The sequence below is a fragment of the Malaya genurostris genome, chromosome 3 (assembly GCF_030247185.1).
Source record: "Malaya genurostris strain Urasoe2022 chromosome 3, Malgen_1.1, whole genome shotgun sequence".
NCBI lineage: Eukaryota > Metazoa > Arthropoda > Insecta > Diptera > Culicidae > Malaya > Malaya genurostris.
Genome location: NC_080572.1, coordinates 38,170,287 through 38,196,118, shown reverse-complemented (window position 1 = coordinate 38,196,118; position 25,832 = coordinate 38,170,287). Strand labels below are relative to the sequence as shown.

At 34.2% G+C, this 25,832-nt stretch overlaps 1 protein-coding gene across 2 annotated transcripts in view; it reads right to left on the bottom strand.

Annotated features, from left to right (window-relative positions):
* LOC131438269 (uncharacterized) overlaps positions 1–25,832 on the bottom strand; it is a 68,469-nt gene that overhangs the window by 27,256 nt on the left and 15,381 nt on the right. The window lies entirely within an intron of this gene.

Below are 25,832 nucleotides of genomic sequence, written 5' to 3'. Positions count from 1 at the left end.
ATCTTGACCTAATGTATACAACACTGTCATTTCTGTTAGAAGAAACCATGATAAGGGCTTGACAAACAGATAAAATTAGATATTGTTTGTTACTAATTAGAGTTTCAATCATCAATTATATCTTTAATATATAGTTTTATCTACTCGAATCGATGCGCGAAATTATTTCCAAGCAAACCACTTTTGAATGCGAATTTTGTTCCCGTATTCTGAATTCGCATCCCTATATAAAAAAAAGGTATACACAGAACGAAATAATTAAATTTACACGACATGTAAATTAATAGAAATATGGAATAGACATCACTTGAATCGAAAGTTTGATTGAAAACCATCGTCGATGCAAAACTGAATTGGATTGCATTGAATTTTCAATTATTAAAACGGTATTTTCCAATTAACGCTTAGTTTTATCATTAAATTATATTGAAACGTAGAGAATTGTAAAGGAACTCTATGTTTTATTGCCTGCTTCAAATATTTGCATGATAATAGATGTAAATTCGTAAAATATTTTTATCTGTGTAGTGCTACGTCAAAATTACGGCACCTCCAAGTGTCAGGAGAAAAGTGATTTTTCAAAAATAATAAACAAAAACCCGTTTCACGATTACTTAAAAGTTGTTTTATTGCGATTTTGTTGGTTTGTAGTCCCCACAACCACAACTTTAATTGAGAATCATTAGTTATAAGAACATAATTATGACCGCCATTATGATAATCTTCCGTATATTTTAATGTAATATATTTCAAACCTTTTACTAAAAGGGAAGAAATAAATAAAATTCAAGCAAGCTAAATTTCCAATAAATGAAAATATTATAAAATTTACAGGTGATTTAAACTTACACCTGACGTAATTCATAAGAACATACTTCGTAAAATGACATAACTTTACAGAAATGATTTAAAAATGTGCTAAGCATACTCAGCATTTCAAGCACACGTGTAAACTTGTTTTAGTACTCAAAAATGTATCAGAATGCATAAAAACATGGGTCAGCTATAAAAATTTATCATTTTTGACACTCAAATATTTACATTTACGAGATTTTTTCTGAGCCTTATATCAAATCGGACGAAGGCTACAATGTCTTGGTGGATGAATTGGAAGATCACAAACGCACTTGCAGTATTTTTTTGGTATTTTCAAGTTGCGTTGAATTGAAAGAACTGCTTGGTTTTACTCCTTCGAAAAAAATACTTCTGAAAAAAGAGTGAATGGCATTGTTAAGTCAGGCTCTGAAATCATCAATGAACTTAATCTAATACACTATTATACTTTACTAAAGCAATTATGTAAATAGAAAGTAACTATACGTTAGCATAAATTACATAAAGTAATTACGCATAGAATTTAAAATATTATCAAATAACACGTTTCATATTTCACGTACAAGTTCGGTGGGAACATAATGAATAAAATGCTGTTTGAATTTTAGTAATTCGCATTCTGCCCAAAGAACGAACCCACAGATATATATCAATGCTCTAATTGTGATGGATATCATAGATCCATTAATAGACAATATCCTGTGGACAAGAAAGTTAAAATGCTCGTTATTTTAGATAATTCCAATTCAACCTAAACTTCAACAAAACAATTCTGATGTCACACCTGGTTTTTCTAAGATGTCAATTTCTTCCAATGTACATATTAGTCAACAAATGGCAGGAACATACGCCAAGTTATCTTTTTCATTTGGTGTACTTATGTTAGTATTACAAGCAGTAATGTACCTAAAAATAATAGTATGCACGTAGATATGATTGGATATATTTGGGCTATTGATGTAATTTCAAGACAAACACGGATCAAGGCAAACAGAGTCTGGATTCGCGTGTTTGATGTTGGTTCTTAATACACTGAGATGTTTTTTTACGCGAGGAATACATCCACATTAATTGCTCAAACAACCCCATTGGGCTGATTCTTGTATTTTTTTTAAAGATCATCAAGGAGAATGTTCGCTAGTAAACTTTTCACAACTGATTTTTGCCATGTGAGATCAGATTTAGTGGAAATCGCGTTTGCCAAAAATCAGTAGTAAACTTTTTTCAGTGAGTTTTCTGATCGATATTTTTTGTCGTGAATACAATTTACTTTACTATGGGGCGCCGTTTCAAAATTTACCCTGTACAAGAACGGGTAGAACTTAATCGCGAATATATCTTGTTGTATTTAATGCAGCAACATAATTTTTCCCCATATCATCAGGTATATGGTCAACAATTTATGATCAAATTTTCAGTAGCATGAGATAACTACAACTAACTTAAAATTAAAGTTTTCTAAAATGTTAGGTATGAACGAGCATTAAGATGAAATTCAGTGCCAAACTATGGCTCGTAAAAGTTCAACCGCATGAATTGAAGCAATCATCGAACAAAGCGGAGTAACGTGCAAAATCGACACATAGAAATACGAAATATTTTCAGTTTTTGAACGAGTATGAATGAGTATGAATGAGTATTTTGAATTGACTAATATTAGGAAGATACTTTTGTGCATATTGTTTAAGATGGTCAATTTAGTCATTCAATTTTTAACCAAAATGCTCTTATAATTGATTTTCGCGCCTATTGTGAAATTGTTAATTCTTTGTTACAGATCAAAACCATTGGCAGGACGACAAAACTTCATCTAGCTGATTCCAACTATTGAACATTTTATATAAGGACAGAATAATATTCTATATTCTTTTTATATGGAATTACCACTGGATTGTAAGATATTCACTCAAAGTATCTAGTTGAGTATATCATTTATCACGAATTTTTGAAAGAATTTTGAATACACCGACACCACACTTGACGAGTGGATATCAATAATTTATATTACAGGTTTGTGGATATTCTTTCAAATCGCTTTTATTTTATCGGTCTTGTCCCCTACACAACCCCTAGTGCTCTCTGTAATTAAACCGTTACAATTATGCAAGCGACGCATTCAAAAATTGAAAAATTCACACAATCAATCAACTATTACGTGCGATTATCAACATTCGGTACATCAGTTTTATTCGTATTCACGTGATCCAGTTATGTCTCTGTCATAACCCTCCCGTCTTTTTGTCTGGAAATCACTTGCGTAATGTTTCAGACGCGATTTTCAAAATTTTGATTTTAAGTGATCAGGGTCGGTTCGGATAAGGATTTTTACTTTCAGTCGTGCAAGTGTGCGGGTCGAGTACGGGTGAATATTTTCCCTTTTGATCATTTTGAAAATTGTTGGCTCTGGCTAAATTTGGACCAAAACATAGATCAACAACAAGAAATAAATATGACAAGAGAAAGCAGTATCCCACCACTAGGTGAAATAACAAGTAGTTTTTTGAGATGTCCTTAACCGATATTACAAGAAAATAACCAAGATTTGCTCAACTCGCTGGTTTAATAATAAGACATATATACAAATTAAAAACAATAAGGATCAGCCCCATGAGGTTGTTCGAGCTATTTATGTGGAACAACACAATCAAAATTTCTAATGTTCGACATCAATCAAACAATGCAATACATTTTCAATCAAACAATGCACTTTTGAATCCGCAATTGTACGAGAGTCTGCTCAGGTTTATCTTTATTGGGAATCAACAACGAACACGAGCAGCCAGAATATAGGCTCTGTTTGGTTTGATTTGTATTTGTTTTGTTGCCGACGAAATTATATCAACATCCCAAATGTATGCAATTATAGCTTTGTCCATACATTCAATATGGATTTCGATATTTAAGCTTCTCTTCGCCAAATTGTGTTCAAGTTTTGTATACACGCAGTTATTTTTTTTAGCGTTAAGTTTCTTTGCCATTCTGCGATTTTGGTTGAAGCGATAAACTTTTCTCATTATGAATCGAGTTCATCTTATATAAATTAGAAATTAATCTTAAGCGCTCAAAATTCACCCTGGGGTAGTGACAAATTTTTCAGGCGAAAACGACGCAACATGGAATTCGCATAACGTGGAATTTCATGACACACGATCAAAGCATACCAATTGAAGTTTCCGATTATTAAATAATTAATCGAGTTAATCTTATTTAAATTAGAAATTAATCTTAAACACTTAAAATTTATCATGAGATGACAATAACAAAGCATTTCGTTCAAACTAGCATGACACTTGTATACCAATCAAAGCTTCGAATCGTTTTATAACGCTTTGTGGCATGTTGTCACCGCTGACATGTGATTTCCGTACAATCATTTCTGTCTTAGCTTGATTTCCCAGTTCCGATGATCGATAATAGAAACCAAAAATTTTTGCGGTTTGAAGTGTATTCCTAGCAACTGATTAAATTATTAAACTAGTGTTGTGTGTAAGTGTTCATTGGATGACAGTTTCACTCATATCAAATTTTATGGTTTTAACACTCCTAATACCAAGCCTAAAAAAGTTACGCGAAGCACTAAGCCTCAAAAAAAGTTGGAACGGTAACTTTGAGCTATCATAGCTCAGTTGTTACTTGACCAATTGCGATAAATTTTACACCATCGAATTTTGTGAAGTTTGTAGATTATTTTAAGTATATCATTATTGACGATCTTTTAGGAAAAACTAATAAAAATCTGATTTTTCCCGTTCCAAGTTTTTTTCAAGCTCAAAATGTGCCCTATCTGCATTCATGCGGCACCTGCATCGCGAATCGGATATTAAGAACTTCAACTTTACCGAGTCATAACTTTGTTGTTAGTCAACCGATCTTCAAAATTTGTTCACCATTGGAAAGGTAATACGAAAAATAGGGTTGTCTACCCAAAGTTATAATGAAAACTGTAGATAGATGACCTAAGAAAAGGTGAGACTTTTTACAAAGATCGTAAATATTTCGAAATTCAAAGCGATGACCTATATATTTTTACACATCATTCGATTGCTAGTAATACCAGCTACAATTTTCGCTCAACTACCATTCCAGCACAATCAAAAGAAAACTTTAAAAAATCGATGAATTTATAAATATATATGAATTTTTCTTTTTTTTCACATGTTTGTTCATAACTCAAAAATTAAAGCGATGACATGTACATTTTTTTGATTCAGAATATTGGAATCATTACCGGAAACAATGTATTGATGGAATTTGGTACAAACACAGAGAATTTGTATTATTGGGAAAATTTTACCAAACAACATGAAATCAAGACTTTTAAAGCCAGGGGACGGGTATAGCGTGATGGGTAAGTCGATGCCTTTCACGCCGCCCGCCTGGGTTCGATTCCCAACCCCGCACATAGGGTCAGAAAGTTTTTCTGTCCCGAAGAGGCGAATGACATTAATGTTAAAGCCTCTATAATTGAAACAAAAAACTTTAAAATTTTATGACATATATTTTTTTTAATTTTATTTGGAAATTTATTATAAACAAAATTTACAAAAAAACGGAAACTTGGATTTCACCGAAAATTTTAAAAATTTTAGGAAATAACCTAAAATTCTTAAAATAGTTATATTTTTGTATTGAACAAATGATCTAAACAATTTCTATGCACAACCCAAACGCAATTGATAACTACTAAAATTCTGATTTTGTTGTAGGTTTGCCGTAGAATCTCAAAAAATGGGTAAAAGAAATTTTAAAATTTCCGAGTTAAATTGCATTGCACAGTGGTACGGATCCACAATATAGGGGGACTAAACAAATGATCAGTGAAGATAAGCCATATGTCGATGTACATGGTATTAGGGTGGCTCTTATTATTAAGGTGATCCAAAACTTATTTTCCGGATGTATTGAGATAGAGGACTGCATTTTTCGGCAAAATTGTAGATAAGCTTATATCGAGCAGCTTTGCTAAGGACACCATAGTAGTATCTGGGACGGTTTTAGTGTCACAGCTATTTTTAAAGAGCAACTTAGGGTGTTCCTCAAAAAATCAGATTTTTTGCTCTAGCATTCATATTTATCTCTTTTCGTATAGGTATCTTTGAACATCTTTTAGAGTTTGTTAAAACCAATTTTTTAATGACTGGCGTATTCAGGTAGCATTTTCTGAACCGAAGTTATGAGCAAAACTAGTTCAAAAACAGGTTATTTTTAAATTGCTATATCTAACATTGAGGCAAACGAAAAAAAATCCGTTTCTTGTATTTGACAGTAAATATTTTCAAGCATGTTTATAAAAAAGGGCGGAGGAGATATTTTTAAAAATTTTTTTAGATTATGTTCATACATTCATCATTGAAAAATATCTACATTCCGAAATAATTCTAAGTTTGTGATATTCAAATTTTAATATTCTATCGATTATAATTGATGTTGTTTAGGATAGCGGAAAATTTAAGATATATGTTTTTGATCTTAAATGCTTGCAAAACAAAGCAATATTTTTTTTTAAATTGCAGTTGGGTTCTTTTGCCATGGGTGTGTATATGAAATTCATATAATTTTACGTTTTATTTCTTATTGTACAAAGCCATTGAAATAATTTAAAATTTTCGTGTTGTCACAAAATTTATTTTATTAATAGAAACAAATTCTACGACTCTTTGAAACAGATGAAATCAAAACGGATTCCAATATTTTCACTTTGATTTGGAACGCAATATATATCAGAAATTTTTAAATTTCCGATCTTCTACCGATTTTTTGAGATTTTACGGAAAACCTAAAACAAAAAAACCTAATTTTAGTAGTTATCAATTCTGTTTGGGTTGTGCATACAAATTGTTTAGATCTTTTGTCCAATACTAAAACATAATTATTTTTAGAGTTTAGGTATATTTACCAAAAGTTTTAAGATTTTCAGTGAAATCCAAGTTTCAGTTTTTTTGTAAATTTTGTTCATAATAAATTTCCAACTAAAATAAAAAAAAGATATATGTCATAAAAGTTTTGATTTGTTTTTTTTTGCTAAATTTTCCCAATAAATTGTACCAAATTTCTTGAGATTCTTTGAACGGATGTATAATTTTTATCATCAATACATTGTTTCTGGTAATAATTCCAATATTTTGAATCAAAAAAATGTACATGTCATCGCTTTAATTTTTGAGTTATATACAAACATGGGAAAAAAATGAAAAATTCATATATATTTATAAATTCATCGATTGTTTAATGTTTTCTTTTGATTGTGCAGGAATGGTAGTTGTGTGAAAATTGTAGCTGGTATCACTAGCAATCGAATGATGTATAAAAATATATAGGTCATCGCTTTGAATTTCGAGATATTTACGATCATTGTAAAAAGTCTCATCTTTTCTTAGGTCATCTATCTACAGTTTTCATTATAACTTTGGGTAGACAACCCTATTTTTAGTTTTTTTTCAGTGCATTTTATTTCTGGAAGTAGTACCTTTCCAATGGTGAACAAATTTTGAAGATCGGTTGACTAACAACAAAGTTATGACTCGGTTAAGTTGAAGTATTCAATATTATCTATGCGACGATTATGCCAATGGAAAGAAAATTGGAAAGCAGATAGGGCATATTGGGCGCGTGAAAAAACCTTGGAACGGGAAAAATCAAATTTTCATTGGTTTTCCTTTACCAATCGTCTGCTACAAAGTTTTGGAATCAGTCTACGAACTTCACAAAATTCAAGGGTGTAAAATTCATTGCGATTTGTTGAAAAACAGCTGAGCTATGACAGCTCAAAGTTACCGTTCCAACTTTTTTTGAGGCTTGGTATTTGGAGTGTTAAGGTACATTTATGACACGTTTGTTCTTGGATACAGATTTTTTTTCTTCATTGTTGAAATGTAATAAGCATTAGGGAAAATTTGATGTCCATAACTTTTAATTTCTACTGTAACATTCACTGACATCGAATAAAAATAAAAAGTGTAGGAAATACGAAAGGCTTTTAGAACTAAACATTTGCACTATTTTCTGGCAACGAAGCTGATTATGTTTATCATAAAGCTTTATTTTGAAACCTTCTTGAATTTGATTCCGAAATAGATTTGACATAGGTTTGATGATTCAGTTTGCTTCATAAATCTCATTAAAAATGGTCTACTAGGCTGGAATATTAACTCATAATGGGTTTATTAGGATTTTTAGGAGTTTAAAGTTGTGATTAAACAATTGGTTTATTGATGTATTGGATATTTATCGTTTATTATTACCACATGTGCATTTATAATATGAATCATTATGTTTTTGAATCCATTTCAACAATAAAACTACTTGTTATTGAATAGAAAACAATTACTCAATAGTTCTGATTTTATGTACAAATATGAATATATTTGTATTTCAAAACTTCACCAAATTTATGAACTTTTCGTGGTTTGACTGCCTTTTGAAAACATGCTACAATGTTGATAAAGTATATAAGTTTTATGCTGCTAGTTTAGATTTTTACATAGAATTTTTTACCTTTCTCATATAGAAAGGTTATGCAATCACTGTGAAAATCAACTTTTGTGCTGAGGTCCGGCCAAGTGTCATATACCATTCGAATCAGTTCGTCGAGTGCGCAAAATGTCTGTGTGTATGTAACGTTTTTTCGCACTAACTTTTCTCAGTGATGGCTGAGCCGATTTTCACAAACTTTGATTCAAATGAAAGGTCATGTGGTCCCATACAAAATTCCTGAAGATTATTGAGTTCCGACTTCCGGTTCCGGAATAATGGGGTAAAATGTGCAAAAAATTGTGAAAATAAGTGCACCAACTTTTTTCGGAGATGGCTGAACCGATTTTCACAAACTTAGATTCAAATGAAAGCTCTTTAGATCCCATATAAAATTCCAGAATTTCATTTAGATCTGACTTTTCGTTCCGGAGTTATGGGGTAAAATGTGCAAAAAAAATGAAAATATGTTTTCTAGCTTTTCTCATAGATGGCATGACCGATTTTCACAAGCTTAGGTTCAACTGAAAGATCCTATAATCCCATACGTAATTTCTGAATTTCATCCGGATCCGACTTACGGATCCGAAAATATAGGGTAAAGTTGATTAAAAGTTTTTTACTATCACTGAAAAGGGTGAAAACCGTAAACAGTTTTCTAAATCGACCTCCAATCTTCTAGAATTGATAATTCTTATCAGTAGACGGCCAAACAAACCGATTTCGGTTACCCTTTTAAGAAACGAAGAATTATTTTGTAGAATGCCAGAGTATTATATATGATAGTATGATGGATATGAGAAAGGCATCATTATTATTGTTTATTATTTGATACTCAGAAGAAGGAAATATTGTTTCGTGAGTTCACCATCGCTTACCAATGGCGCTGGTAGCAGTAAACAGATATGGTTTTGCACAGTACAACGATAAATGACCGTAGTACGGCAATCACCATTGTATCATGATGCTCGCGTGATACCACCGTGATTCAGCGTGACAGACATGTGATTTCATGGCGTACAGTGATTCCGATATCACATGTGTGTCAAATACATAACACCCACCTTCCTTTGACATGTTACACGTGATACTGAAACGTTTGCTATTTATAGATTTGAGTGCTTCCCTACAGCTTCGCTTTTGCTTCAATTGACCAATCTGAGTTATGCTTCCAAGCTGATAGATCACTTACTCCTACAAAACCATCGTCTCAGTAAGGGAAATCCATTAAGCCAGCATGATGTCTTAGATTTTAGCTTACAAAATAGGATCACTGCTCGCTATTAATTTCAATCATATATATTTTAAAATACGTGGCATGATACATTCAAATCGAAACTTAGAAATATTTTCAATTAAATGGTAAAATAATATTAATGATTGATACAAAATTGACTGAACTGTAAGTGTCCAAAACCTGACCAAATTCAATGCGTATTTTCCCTTCAGTTTCTAATTTGCACCCCTATATAGAAAACTAAGATGTGTTCCACATAAAAAATAACCCGTTCTCTACTGATCAGATGCACCTTTTCCGACTATCGTTTTTCGTAATCATTCTCTCAGTAATCGCTTAAAGTGAGGAGAAAGCTGTTCTACCCCATTGCATCTCGTGCTGTGCTCGACGGGATGCAATTTATCTAAACCTATGAAAGTTGGTTTGACAGATTCTCTTGAAGCTCATACCACTTTTTCTTCTACGATGATTCGTACGAAAAGTTTCCATTCGTCTTGCCAGAAAATGAAAAGTTATGTTTTTTTTTGGTTCAAATTTAGTTATAAAATCTTATACTGGAAACTATTGTTAATGTTCCAAGCAATGGACGTCAACTTCGTGCATTTTTCATGCTTAAACATTTTTTTGATGTCAAAGAACCTTTGAACGTCGTTGTTGTTGAGCATCTATTTCTGTAAATACCAAATAGCAATAGTTCAACTTCTAACAACATACGGTGAAGGTTACTGTAATGTTTTGAAAACTATCCTGATAGTTGCATTTCGTGTGGTCGTGAGGTTGCTGGGCGTACGTGAACATATTTCTTTTTAGGCCAAACACGTACCACCTTGAACATAAATCAGCACTGAATGCACCTGTAACAATTAGATAACCTGGACGGGTGCATCCCGAAGCGTGTATAACGTAAATACCGAGGCATAGCTTGTTAGAAAGTTTAGTGTAAGCTATCTATCAATTACTTGCGACTGTCTCGAAACCACTCCATTGCGAGGCTGGCAGGAGTGGTTGTGAACCGTAGTTATCGCCCTTTTCACTGACTAATTAACGTCTGTTTTTATTTCTTGATTTAGGAAGCAACCTACAACCGCCTCATGAGCTATCATTTAATTATGTAATTATCACGAACTCAGTCCTAGCTCCATTATATTTTCCCTCCTTATGCACAAGGAAATAGGTTGTTAGAAGGGCGCTCCAATTGCCGTATTCAGGGCTGTTCGCAGAAGTCAAAAGCGAAGATTTCGGTTTTCACTTTTCGTCGATAGATTGAAAAATAAGCAACACTAATTTTAAACATATTTGAACTATTCTATACTCTTGGCCTGATTGTGAAATAGATATTTTAGAATTGCTCATACGACCCCCACAGTCTCTTTTATGATAAGCATCTACTCCCACACAGAAAGAAAGTTATCACCTACGAATGGAATGTTGAATATCGGTAGCGCTTCCACGGACGGTGCTAAAACTTGGAGCATGGGGAATACCCCTGTGGAAAAAAAAACTTTTTTTTTTCCATCAGCTCTCTAATGTGAAACTTTCGAGGTTTACCGAACCTAGTTTTTCGCTTGAAATCTGGTGGGTTGAATTGCTAGACGCGTGTTCCGTTTAGGAAAAACACCCACCCAGTCAGGATCTGTGGCCCAGAGAAATGTGGAACATTGTAGTTTCTACCCGTTTGTGTTACGAATAATCTAGCGAACAAGTTGATTATAAAATACAAATTGCCGAGACTGGGACTAACTCTACTGAGCGGCTTAGATGTGACTAGGTATGACGCAATGATTACTCATATTTGGTTAATTTGGGCTGATTTTACGATTTTGCTTTTCTAATATAGAAAGGTATGCAATCACATGAAAAAACGACTAGTAAAAATTGGCATGGAGTGCCAAATGTCATATAATTTTCGACTCATTTAATCGAACTGACCAATGTCTGTTTATTTGTGTATGTGTCAAAAAATCTCACTAGGTTTTCTCGGAGATGGCTGAACCGATTTTGACAAACTTAGGTTAAATATAATATAATGTATATTTATTCTATTTGAGTAAAAATGGCAAATCATTTTCGCTTTCCTCTGCTCACAAACTAGCTATAACAATAAGAAACACCATCTGAAAATGTGGAATTAATCGATTCATTAGTTTTCGGAATATTGTTCTCATCGTAAATTGTTACAAAACGATAATTTTTTTCACAAACATTAAACAACATGTACTATTCGATGCTTTTCAATTCTGTAAAACAGAAGAGCAATTCCAAATCGAATGTCGACTTTTCCAAATATTTATTGATAGAGCTCAAATTTTACCTATGCATTCTTTATGATAAAAAGAGACAATTTGCATTTGTAAATTATATATATATATATATATATATATATATATATATATATATATATATATATATATATATATATATATATATATATATATATATATATATATATATATATATATATATATATATATATATATATATATATATATATATATATATATATATGTTGTATAAGGACTGTAGCTGAAGTCCAAGATAAAATACTAGCAAATTTTTGAATGGAGAAATAATATTCAAAGAAGTTACATGTTTGTAAATTTTTGAATATCATGAATACTTTTTTTGCCTTTCTCATATAGAAATGTTATGCAATCACTGTGAAAACCGACTTTTGAACCGAAGCCCGGAGAGCCGAGTGTCATATACCATTCTACTTGATTCGTCGAGTACGCAAAATGTCTGTGTGTGTATGTGTGTGTATGTGCGTATGTGTTTTTTTGCACTTACTTTTCTCGGAGATGGCTGAACCGATTTCCACAAACTTTTTCGAAAATTCCTGAATATTATTTAGATCCGACTTCCGGTTCCGGAATTATGGGGTAAAATGTGCAAAAAATTGTGAAAATAAGTGCACTAACTTTTCTCAAAGATGGCTGAATCGATTTTCACAAACTTAGATTCTAATGAAAGGTCTTGTGGTCCCATACAAAATTCCTGAGTATTACTTGGATCCGACTTCCGGTTCCGGAGTTATGGGGTAAAATGTGCAAAAAATGAAAATATGTGCTCCAACTTTTCTCATAGATGGCGTGACCAATTTTCAAAATCTTAGGTTCAAATGAAAGGTCCTGTAGTCTCATACGTAATTTCTGAATTTCATCCGGATCCGGAAATATAGGGTAAACTGTGTTAATAATTTTATATCATCACTGAAAAGGGCGCAAAACCGTAAAAAGTTTTCTAAATCAACCTCAAATCTTCTCCAATTGATAGTTTTTATCAGTAGACGGTCAAAGAAACCGATTTCGGTTATTCTTTTTAGAATCAAAGAAAATTATTTTGAAGAATACCACAGTATTATGTATGTAGTATGATTGATATGAGAAAGGCATCATTACACCACTAGGTGGATTAAAACAGGTTTTTATGTTTGATTTTACGTTTCGTCTTTGACTGCTTTTACGTTTCGTCTGTGACAGTGCGTAGCAGTTTATGTTGAACTGCCAGCGCGACTTGACGGCTCAACATAAACCGCAAGGTAGACGTTAAGTTAATGCTACTGTTTTACCTTTTTTTATAAATGTAAAAAATAGGTACAGAGTTCGCTCAAACTTTAGGTATATGACATATGTGTGTGTGTGTCCTGTGTGTGTGTATGTGTGAATTTCGATCGCATTGGATTATTTCGAACGAATGTGAAAATTTGCATTCTGCAATCTGATCGAGTGATAATTTTGTATGGAAAACTGGAACTCGATCGAGATGCAGAATGTAAAATTTCGTATTCCATCGGAACAATCCGATTCGATCGAAATACAGAATAGGGGTGAATAAATTTTGTGCTCTTGTTACTTCTACAATTCTGGTTAATTCTAAACGGGGTTTAATTGTGTGATTGAAAAAGTGCATTGGAGTAAATCAACCAACTGGAAATGAAACAAAATCACCCGAACTACCAAAACGAACCCTTCATCCAAGTTCTGGAAGTCAAAGCATTTACTTTGCTTTTCTCACTGAATCGCTGCTTTCCAACGGAAGTGCAGAGAAGCAAAACACTTAAGGATACAGAAAAAACCGTCTGCATTAGGAAGCAAGACGTTCTTGTGCATTTTTGGTATTTTTCGAAAGAGTAGACTGCTCTCTTTTAATTAAATCCTGTGGTATCGTTTTTTTACTTTTGAATAAAACAGGAAACAAACTCTTCATTCTGTTTTATGAACGTTTCTATATGGCAGTTGTGCCCTATTGTTCAAAAAAAATTTTAACAATGCATTTTTCATCAATTCCTTCTAATAAACTTCTTTCCAATTAGGCTGAATCTATGCACGACATATTAATTTTAGTTGGTTTGACGTAAAGCCGCCATAACTAAGTTCAGTTTTTGCAATGACTGAGCGGAAACATATATTGGAGAAGTCAAACGAATGAAAAACTAGCAGAAAAGATGATTTATTGGAAAAATATACGCTCAGACACAGGACTCGAACCTGCGTTCTTATGCATTTCGTGCATACGCGCTACCATTTCGCCACTCTGAAACTTGTTATAGACACTCTAAAACGCCAGTCAGACATGGTAGAACGTACATCGAAAATGGTCTACATCCTGGCCGTCACTCGACCGATACCATACATCCAAACATCTTCTCTGTCCATCAAACATTTGTCTTCTCGCTTTATACCTATTTTGCGCTCAAGCACTGAGTGAGAGAGAGTGTATTTATAATCGCTTGTCACTTTCTTTAATGGTGCCAGTCGTTGGCTGGATATTATTAAACATTGCAGATTCGCGAAAATGAAAAATATTCCAGTGGCGAAGTCTGTAAATGCACCGCTCAAAATTAAACGATGTCAATGATGCGAATTTACCGCCAAAAATTAAATGACATCAACCGATCGAAGCGCCACCTGCATATCATTGTCGGTGTTATCAAATTTATGTTATCATATTCATATAGAATGTGTGAAAATTCTAAAATTGAAGATCTAAAATTGGCCTACAGCAAACCCATCCGCTAGTGTTTATTTTATTTTATATTTTCAGTAGTGGTGTGTCATCTCGCGTTGCTTACAGTAATGCGATAAGCAGAAGCAGGATACTGGTCGAATCGTTCCTTAGAGATATATTTTTTCTCATTTACAATCTTTTTATATTTCTTCTTACTAAAAATCGGGCTAGACTAAACTCCGTCGATTATTCGGGGAACGTTTAGTTTATAACCGAGCAGATATTTGTTTTTGCGACCTTGCTTAACTAGAACGGATGTAGTTTAGATCGCGTAAGACGTTGTTGTTCGATTGATGATGATCAAGTGATAGTAACACATGGATCAATAAGTCTAGAGACTAAAGCAGAGATGGCGCTCGTAGTAAACCAGTAACCACGTCTTTCTAGAGTACTAACCTTTGCTTGAAACGGGTCAACATTTTAAGTCGATCCGACCAGAAACAGCTGAGTTATCGAGGTTGGAGTAAAGTCGTTTTGTAGTTTGTTTAAAAAATGGAAAAACCGAGTTTCGTGTTTTGATAAAACATTGTTTTTTAATGGGTAAAAACACCGTGCAAGCGAAACAATGGATTGAAAAATGTTATCCGGACTTTTTTCCATCAAAAGCAACGATTTGTCGGTGGTTCGCCGAGTTTAAACGTGGTCGTACCGACACAAATGACGCGGAGCGCTCGGGTAGACCTGTGGAAGCCGTTACACCGGAAAATGTGAGTGAAGTGACAAAAATTATAATGAAAGATCGTAAAGTGAAGCTCCGTGAGATTGCTGAGATGACACAGATATCATACGGAAGTGTATTTACTATCCTTTCCAAGTGGGTGCCGCGATTGCTTTCGATGGAACAGAAACAGCAACGAGTCGATGATTCAGAAAGCAGTTAATCGCTATTTACTCGCAACAAAAAAGATTTCTTGCGTCGTTACGTGACCATGGACGAAACATGGATACATCACTACACTCCAGAGTCGAAGCGGCAGTCATCTGAGTGGCGCACAGCTGGCGAAAGCCATCCGAAGCGTCCGAAAACGCAGCAGTTAGCTAGCAAAGTCATGGCGTCAGTTTTTTGGGATACGCATGGCGTGATTTTCATTGACTACCTCGAAAAAGGTAAATCGCTCAACAGTGATTATTATATTGACTTACTAGTGCGTTTGAAGGAGGAAATCGCAAAAAAAACGACCGCACTTGCAGAGAAAAAAATCCTTTTTATCAAGACAATGCACCCTGCCACAAGTCGATGAAAACAATGTCGAAAATGAACGAATTGGGCTTTGATCTGCTTCCCCACCCCCCATACTCGCCAGATTTAGCCCCAGTGACTACTGGCTCTTTGCTGATCTTAAAAAAATGCTCCAGGGAAAAAGATTTGGCTCAAATGAGGAGGTCATCCCTGAAACTGGAGCTTATTTTGAAGCGAAAGATACATTTTTTTATAAACATGGTATTGAAAAATTGGAAAAACGTTAGAACCATTGTATCACCCTAAAAGGTGATTATGTTGATGAATAAAAAAATTTTGCAAAAAAATGTTGTTTCCATTGTTAGTCTCGGGATCTTACGGCTGTCTATTGAAAAAAAAAACTGAACACAATGGATTAGATATTTGAATTGATACCGAACCTCCCGGCAGCCGGCTGTCTGAAATTTTACGAGTTTCGGAAGAAATTTAGTATTCTGGTAGGGAGCACACATTGATACAAAACGAGATAAAATTGCAACGAATTCTCGGTAGCCGGCTATCCAGAGCAATAAACACATGATAATACAAGGATATTTTTTTTAAATATTGCCATTTAATTCTGTTATAAGTATATCACGTCACTATACAAATTCACTATGTATCTCACGACACTATAAATCTTGTATAATAAACGTCACATCACATATGCACATTTCGAATACAATTTATATTCTTCTTCAGTGTGATAGTTTTGTTTAGTTATTGAAAGAATGCTGCAATGTTGTTCCTTTTATATGAAACGGAAGTAGGTAGATTCCTTCAACAGGTATAAACACCTCGAAAAAATTATCTAATTTGTTTAGGGTAGGGAGAGATTACGTGTTTTCTATGTTTGTCTGTCCCCTGTGTGTAGGTAGTAACTTAAAGAGCCAGGAAGACCTATTTCCTTGGTCTCTGTTTAGTAAAGAAGTGGAATTATGTTTGAAAATTTCCAGACTTTCTGCCGAATCTAATTTCCATGGGTTGGAAATTTGTCTTAAAATTTTTATGTCATTTGTAGTGAAATCATGGTTTTCGGAAAAGGCATGCTCAGCTACTTTCGACTTGAAATGGTGTGATAAACCCCGTTCCAGATCCTTGGATGCTCTCCCTATTTCCGCTATGTGTTCCTTGAAACGGATATCCAATGATCTCTTTGTTTGTCCAATGTATAATTTATCACAATAAGAACATGAAATTTTGTATACCCCCGATTTTTTCAATTTGTCAGTAGGATCTTTAGTAGATCCTAGTAAAGTTTTCAACTGGTTGCTAGTACTACTGAACACTAAATCCAAGCCAAAGGGTTTTAATTTTGATTTAAGTGGATATGCCATGTTAGAGTTGAAGTCTACCGATATTCTTTTCAAGGTTTCTGATGGGGGGGTCAAAGTTGTAAGTGATAATTTTTTCAATGATCTTAATTTCTTATCGAGGATTGTTTGGATTGAGCGCTCCGGATATCCATTGAGCTTTCCAATTTCGAAGATAAAATTTTTCTCTTTCACTACCGCATCATCTCTGAGGGGTAATGTTAGCATTCTGTGAAACATATGGTGAAATGCTGCCATTTTGTGTTGGTGAGAATGGTTAGAAATATTAGGTATAACTCGCTCTGTATTGGTTGGCTTCCTATATATTTCGAAAGATAAAGTTTTCGCCTCTCGTATAATAAGAACATCTAAGAAAGGTAAACTGTTGTTTGTCTCCCTCTCGCAGGTGAATTTTATGTAAATTGTTGATTGTATCCAAAAAATTTTCCAAATCGTTACGCTTGATGATGCAAAATATATCATCAACGTATCTCCACCAGCGATTAGGTAGTAATCCTTGTTTATTTAAAAGTTCTTCGAGGTTTGCCATAAATAATTCGCATAAAAATGGGGAGAGCGGATTACCCATTGGGGCCCCTTGTAATTGTTTATAAAATTCCCCTCTGAATTTGAAATAATTTACATCCATGCAAAACCGGGTTAGAGTAAGGTAAGACCTTACTTTACATTTCCATAAACTAGGGTAAAGTGTTATAATATGCCCCCCCTTAAGAAAACATTGAGATATTTTCAAGTGTATTGATATATTTTCCTCGAGAATGTAAGTATTTCATTGCAGTGCGGATGAGGAACATAATTTTCAATGACTCCAATAGAAAAGATAAGAATTGATTGATATAAACACATTTTCCAAAACGGCCACATTCTTAGTTTTTTTCGCTCGCCTCAGACATAATGCCCCAGCAGCCGTAAAATATGTCTCACAACAAATCAGTGGTATGACACACAACAAAAGACATTTTATTCCACAACAATGATGCATTATGCTTCTTGAAATGTCCATGAAGTTACTGTTTTGAGATAATCAGTATGTCAAAGAAATGGCGGATAAAATATCTATTTAGTCGAAGCAAAACCTTACATCGAAAAGCTGCTAAATGAAATTTTTAGTTTTTTCATACTTTCCTGCAAACGACAACCACCAAACTTGCATAGCAGAAAGATCCTACGAAAAGATAGTGTTAGTGATAAAACTTTGGTTCAGAAAAGTCTTCAATGCTTAAAAAAGGAAAGGGGGCATTTTGGCTAGCAGGGGCGCTTTATAAGACTTTCCCCTACTACTCTTTTGTTTAACTAACCAATCTTCCAACAGATTGATTGAGTCCTTCACCGGGACACTTGGGAATAAGGAGGCTACATCGAAAGATACCATTATTTCGTCATCTTCGATTTCACCTGAGTTCAGAAGTTGAGTAGCGAATTCTTGTGTATTGGGAATGGATCTACTAAAAAACTTTTTCGGCATATTTTTGAATTCTTCCACTAGCCATTTGGAGATTTTTTGGGTAGGGGCTCCTACTGAAGAGATGATTTCCCTTATTTCATTCCCAGGTTTATGGACTTTAGGTAATCCTTTGATTTTTGGTAAGGGTTAGGAACTTTGAGGCGGCTGAGATTGATATCGAAATTAGGGTTACATTCTATGAGAGTTTTATCTATTTTTTTGATAATTTCTGGAAGGGGGTCGGATCTTTGTTTCCTATATGGTCCGTCATTAATTTTTTGGATGATTATATTGTCATAATCATCCTTATCTATAATAACAACTTTGTTTCCTTTGTCAGCTTTAACATAAAAACTGGCTTTTCCCGCAATTGTTTAACTAGCTCTCTTTCATTTTTAGTTTGTTCATTTCTTAATGGAGTATTTTTAATGACTTCAGCTACAATAGTCCTGGCGTCATTTATTTTCGAAAAAGGAAGGTTACAGCTATCTAGACCTGTTTCAACGTCTATAATAACCTGTTCGAGATTAACTTTGGAAGAAATGGCATAATTTAACCCCAAGTTGAGAAGATTTGTTTGTTCGTGTGTGAAATTTTGTGATGAACGATTAACTAGGAAGTTTTCTGAAAACTGTACCGAAGGTTTTGGAGGATGGACCATACGGTTTTGGGAAAGTAAATTTTTCAAATTTTTTGTTGAGTAGAGTTCGTTTGCGTTCTGATTCACAGTGCTCAGCGAACTTTACTTTGGCTAGAAAAATTTCGAAACCATGGGGGTATTGTTTTGCTAGTTTTAAATGGAGATTATAACATTCCAAGGTTTTTACACTTTGGGTGCTATACAACTTTTTTAAATTTTCTTTTAAAATTTCCCCCTGAATTTTACCCATAATGTTATTAGAGAAAGATTTCCTACCCCGTATTTTACAGCATGTCGGAATAATTCCAATGCTCTTGCACCTTTTCAAAAATGCAATATCTTTCGATAATCCCGCAATTTTCTTTCTTAACTTTAAAAACCTATTTAACTCACTAGGCTTGGTAGCCATTTTCATTAACTTTTCGTTTGAGTGTTTGAACAGAATGATTTTACATTTTACATTTAATTCTGTTATAAGTATATCACGTCACTATACAAATTCACTATGTATCTCACGACACATGATAATATTATAAGTAATAAGTAGATCACATTATCTACCAAGATAAATTCTGATCATATCCTCGCTCCATTAACATCACTCCTTTCCTGTGACACTTGTGATGACGCAGAGAATTCCTTGGTCACTAGGCAACAAGTGTTGAACTAACATTCCTTCCTTTCCCATATTAACCTGCATGGGCGTGGCCATCTACTTTATTATCAGTCCATGTTCTAAGTCAGTTTAGGTTGCACGTTGAGCATGATCATGCATTTGGTTCAATATACAATTTCAACTGATTTCTGATCAATCACGGGAAACTCACGGGCGGTCAACTAAGCTAAACCTAAGCTATTGGTGTTTCTGTTGTTGCGTGTATTGCTTCCTGACTCTGAACATCCATACAAGCATCTTCCTCTTCACTACTGAATCGCAAATTTTCAATTTTTTGCTAAGCACATTTTTTTCAACAAATCTTAGTTCAACTAACTTCAACTGGACAATATTACTTTCCTTGAGATTTCGGCAATTTATGAAACTTGTTAGAAAACACGTTTACATATTCCCTGTAGCTATTCTTTTTGTACTTCATTCTTCAAATCTGAGCAATTACTTGTTTTCACTTGATTATCACTTGTTTCTCACTAGCTTGTTTATATCCAAACATGAATAAAATCAAAAATATATTTTTTGAAGTATTTGAATTTTAAGTGTTATTTTTTTAAATAAAAGGGAAACGAAATTTTTTTACAACAGAACTAAATTTTTTTACGTAGGACCCACCCGTTCTGGGATATATATGAAAAATTTTCAAGGGATTTTTTTCTTTGTGCTTTCTCAAAAGTAAGACAAAAGAAAGTTGAAATGGAAAACTGATGATGTAAATTGTTTTGTTTGGCCATAAATGATGCTTATGCAAAATTTGGCCCAAATCGAAAAATACAAAAAAAAATCAAAAAAATTCGGTGGAATTGCTTAAAATCATTTTCACACTACCTAGAGTGATCGAAATATTGGGCCTCTTTTCCCTTAAGCCTTTAATTTCATCTCGGGATAATCTATCATTGTATTGGTTAGTGAGTTTAGTGTTAAAACTGTAAGTAGCTAGTTAGGCAAAATTTGATTGTTCACACGGCGTGTTTCGCTACCCTAACTGCTAGTCTCCTAAACGAAAGTAGTATTCAATTAAATTACATCGCGACATATTCCGAAGTAACCAAACAGTAAGTAATATTTATTGCAATGGGCATTTCCGTTCAAATAACAGAATGATTGAATAAAACAGTTGATAAACTAAGTTGTAACGTTGAAATGTTTCATCATCCGTTTGCTGAGCTGTCAGCATGATAAATCAGATTTTATAGTTTGGAAAATACTACAGTCTATTAGTTGTACCAAATTTTAAACATCAAATCTAGAAATTGTTATGCGATCGAAAGCTTTTCCGTGTATTTATTATCGGTATTTTATTGGAGTTTTAGACCTGTAAAAGAAAACCTCTCCTGTTTCTGATATGGATAAAGCACACATGTGAAAGGGGTTAGATCATCAACCGGTACCGTCGTGTTACATTTATGAGCTTATTTGAAGTTGGCCTTCTGACCTTTGGCCACACGCTACAATATAGCCATTCATAGTTAACCACCCGAGAATACCTCGTGTTTTCTGCTTCGAGCAAACGAATGGATTCGTCCTTCGACGTTTGATATTTGAGTTATTGTTTACGGAATCTAAGTATATTGATTGGACTTTTGAACTTCAATCATGTGTATCCTCAGCTTTATGACAACTTTTTAGTTAAAACAAAGGAAAATCTTTTGCTTCAGATCAAAAATCGTGTCTTCATAATCGTAGGTCTGATTTAAAAAACTTTGTTAAAGGTTTGCAGCTCAGTCATGCTTGAAAAAATAATATCGTGAGTTACAAAACCGACCATCACTGCTATATGCAAAAATCAGACTCGATGTTTTCCTCTCAAATTGACCTTCATAAGTCATCGAGCAGGAACTATTGCGCTTGTGTTCAAAGGGGAAACTGTGTAACGATAAGAAGGAACGAAGATGTAACTTTGTTTCAAAGCCAATAAAGCCAATAAAGTCACTAAGGACTTTTCCTGTTTCATCCGCTCGTAGAACTCATCTAAACTTGACTCCTTATTCTGTCCATTGCTACATCAACGAAGACGTGCTATCGTTTCCAGGTAAATAAAGCTTGCTTGGTTTGGTCATATCAACTTGTTGTGCTAGTCGGCACAGTAAACCGAATCGGACAAAATAATCAACGTCGAGAATAAGTGCTTCAAACTTTGTCTTTAATCACAATTTTTAGGCTTTTCAGGTTTCGTTTATCGTTAATCTCTCCTTGCATTTTAGAATTGAATTGTTTTTTACGGCAGAGCTAATCTCTGAACTCACGGATTATGGAAAAAAAAATTATTGGAACTTGTAAAAGGACTTGTTGAAGAGATTGAATGTAATGGCTTGACTTAACAAATAACCTTCTAAATTGCGTCCAATTAAGTTTGAAATACCTGTCATGAATTCGCACTTCTAACGCTTAATCTTCCCTATGCATTGGAATTATGTATGAAACGTTTGCATTAGTGTACAGAACTCGAACTTGCAAAACTTCTCCAATCGCTGGAACTTTTTCACCATTTTGACTATCCTGGAGTGCGAATAAACACATCTCAGAATTAATCTTATTCGTATGTTCTTATATTGCAAGAAAGCATCTCCATATATTTGCATTCCTATCGTTCGTCCGATAAAGATACATGACGTAATTAAATCTGTAATTCCTTCTATGAGATTTACAGTTTGTATCTTACAATTATACGAATTGTTAAGACAAGGTTCAAACTTCGTTTGATACTGTTGTTTAAAACTCCTTTGCTACTGAACTACTGATAAATAAGCATGTTTTGATAATCGTCAACGCAAACTCAATGTGTGAGATATTAGATGTACTGAAATGATTCACACATCAACTGGAAGTGCTTTTACGATATTACGCGAGAATCTGGTCAATGCATCAGGGATCCAGAGAGCTGTTCGGTACTGTTTGGTCGCAATAAAAAAGATTTCTTGCGTAGGTATGAAGCAGTGGACGAAACATGGATCTACCGTTTTTCTTCGGAGTCATATCAGCATTCAGATGGAGAAAGCCGTCCGAAAACACAACAGGTAGCTGGAAAAATCATGGCGGCAGCTTTCAGATGCTCGAGGTATAATTAACATCGACTATCTTGAAAAGGAAAGTACCATCGGAAGTGATTATTGCATTGAGTTATTGATGAGTTTGATGTACGACAACTGAAAAATGGCCTCATATGAAGAAGGAATTCAATAAATTGGGCTCCAATCTGTTTCCTCACCCACCTTATTCTCAATAGCCTAGTACCCAGCGACTAATTTTTCTTTGCTGATCTCAAAAAGATACTGGGGACGGGTATAGCGTGATGGGTAAGTCGATGCCTCTCATGCAGCCCACCTGGGTTCGATTCCCAACCCCGCACATAGGGTCAGACAGTTTTTCTGGCCCGAAGAGGCGAATGATCTTAAGGTTTAAAACCTCTATAATCTAAAAAACAAAAAAAAAAGATACTCCAGGGAAAAGCCTATTTTGAGGCCATCCACAAATCAATCTATAAGCTACCGCATAGAGTGCAAGTCGATTCGATACTAAATCTTATTTTCTGTGAGTGATTTTAATGAATCCCAGCGCATTCATTTAGTGGCAGAATTCGTATGGAAACCGTGAATTTATGTATACGAAACTTTCGTATCTGTTAGAGGAAACCACGGGAGTAGTCAATATAGATTGTTATGTTGACTAAACAATTGTTTTAAATAATACTAACATTACCACTGTTTATCGATAGAAATTTCAGGTGGGTAATTACCCAACTTAGGATTTTTCGTACCCACCTCTTTCACCGGTCCTGCTCACAATAAAGTCGTAGCAGATGGTTTTTTTAACGGCTAATTCTAACAGTAGGTACAGTTTTAGAAAAAACGCCTAAGAAGATCTCTCGTTAGCCTTTGAACAACGGTCAAATTAAAAATGCGGAAGATGAAAACGTTTCGGAATGGCGAGAACTGACTTCATTTGTTATTACTTTTGTAGTTTAATCCAGTATTAAAATTCCAGTATTGAATTTGTAATTAATGGAATTCACGTTTTGTGAGTTACCTTGTGAAAACCCAAATTTACGGTTGATGTAGTAAATTCGTATCTGAAAAACCTATTTTAATCTACCTAGTGGTGTAATGATGCCTTTCTTATATATAATATTGTGGTATTCTATTAAAAATGTTTCTCTTCTATTTTTGAAAGAAACCAAGGGATTGTTTGTGCATTAACTATTATAAAATGCAGAATAAAACAGTGCTTTGCTCGCGTAGGTCATCCTTAAGAAAACGAAGTGGGTTCACTATTATATGAACTTCCGGCACCGGAACCCGAGAACCGGTATAATTGATGTCGTTTCGTACGGCCACCAACTAACATGACGTACAAACTCTACTAGTTTTTATTCAAATTTTGATGATTTTATACAATTTTGCCATCGTACTCTAAACGACTATTTAAATTTTTGTTGTATTCGAAGATATGCACTAATTTTTTGTAGGACCATAAGAACTTTCATTTGACCCTAAGATTGGGAATAACGGTTTTGAGTCCAGTTTACAACATTTCTTACGGTTTTTGTTTCGCCAGTACAAGTGACGGTGTACAATATTTAACACTCTTTACCCTATAACTTTGGAACTGGAAGTCGGAAATTCAGGAATTCCATATGGGACCGTGAGACCTTTAATTTGAATCTAAGTTTGTGGAAATCGGTCAAACCATCGCTGGGAAAAGTAAGTGAGATCCATTTACACACTTTACCCTATAACTCCGGAACCGGTAGTCGGATCCAAATGAAATTCAGGAATTCTGTACGAGACCGGAAGACCTTCATTTGAATATAAGTTTGTCAAAATCGGTTTAGCCATCTTCGAGAAAACTTAGTGAGATTATTTGAAACATACACACAGACAGATGGATGAAATGAGTCAAATGGTAATTTTTACTAGTCGGTTTTTCAAGTGATTGCATAACCTTTCTATACGAGAAAGCCAAAAAGATTATTCATAGAGCATATACAAGAAAGTTTTAGCATTGAATCAAGATTTTATGACGATGCACACTAAAGAACTTTCCAAACAAGATTTTTTTCTGAAAATGTTTTTGTCTTTTTGGTTTAACGTAATTTAATAGTGGTCAAAATTTTATGATTTTCCAAGACATGTGAAATAAAGATTCCTGGATTGAAATATTGGGTCAATGTAACAATAAACAGCAAATAATGTAAAATTTCCATTTTATTGAGAAATTGAATACAAAAATCAAGAGCTAAATGTCTTCACTAACTTGTAGATTCTTCATTGGATGAAAAATTGTTGCTGAGGGAAGACTTAGTCCACATAGACAAACCCATGCGCATCTCATACGCATCGTTGATCTTTCGGTAATTAGTTACCTTGATAAATAAATACACCACAAACACAGTGCGAATAATATGGTGTAATCAATACTCAGGTAGGTCTCAAGTATAACATACAATTTAATTGAAAAACGTAACTGTCTTCAATTGCAGTATATTTTTTCTCCAAATTAAATTGCTTCCGGGCTAGGGTTGTATCCAAATTAAATTGCTGCCGGGCAAGGGCAAGTTCACGTTCAAATTTCTTGGAAATTGAACTTTATCATTTCTTGCAATTGAACTTTATCAGGATTCGGCAGCTTTCGTTCGGTTCTAATATTGTAGTTTCAAGTGACAGCCTATTTTGCTGTCAAATCCTATTTTCAAATTCTTTGCTGTTTGTTTCCTGTGATCCGTGACAAACATTCCTGCACCTTAAACTGGAAAATAAAGCACCAGAAACGTTCATAGTTATGACAAGGTGACTGTCACCAGCTTGCGATGTCAATCATCGTCACACTTGTGTAAATATGCATCCTTTCAGCAGAATGTCTCTATTTCGGCTTGTGGGGCTGTTAGTGAATTAAGCGGATTTCGTATCAACTGTGCTTGCAAATTAGACCACATTTCTCTTAATTATTCTGGTGGAAGGATAGTTTATTGCGTCTCAGT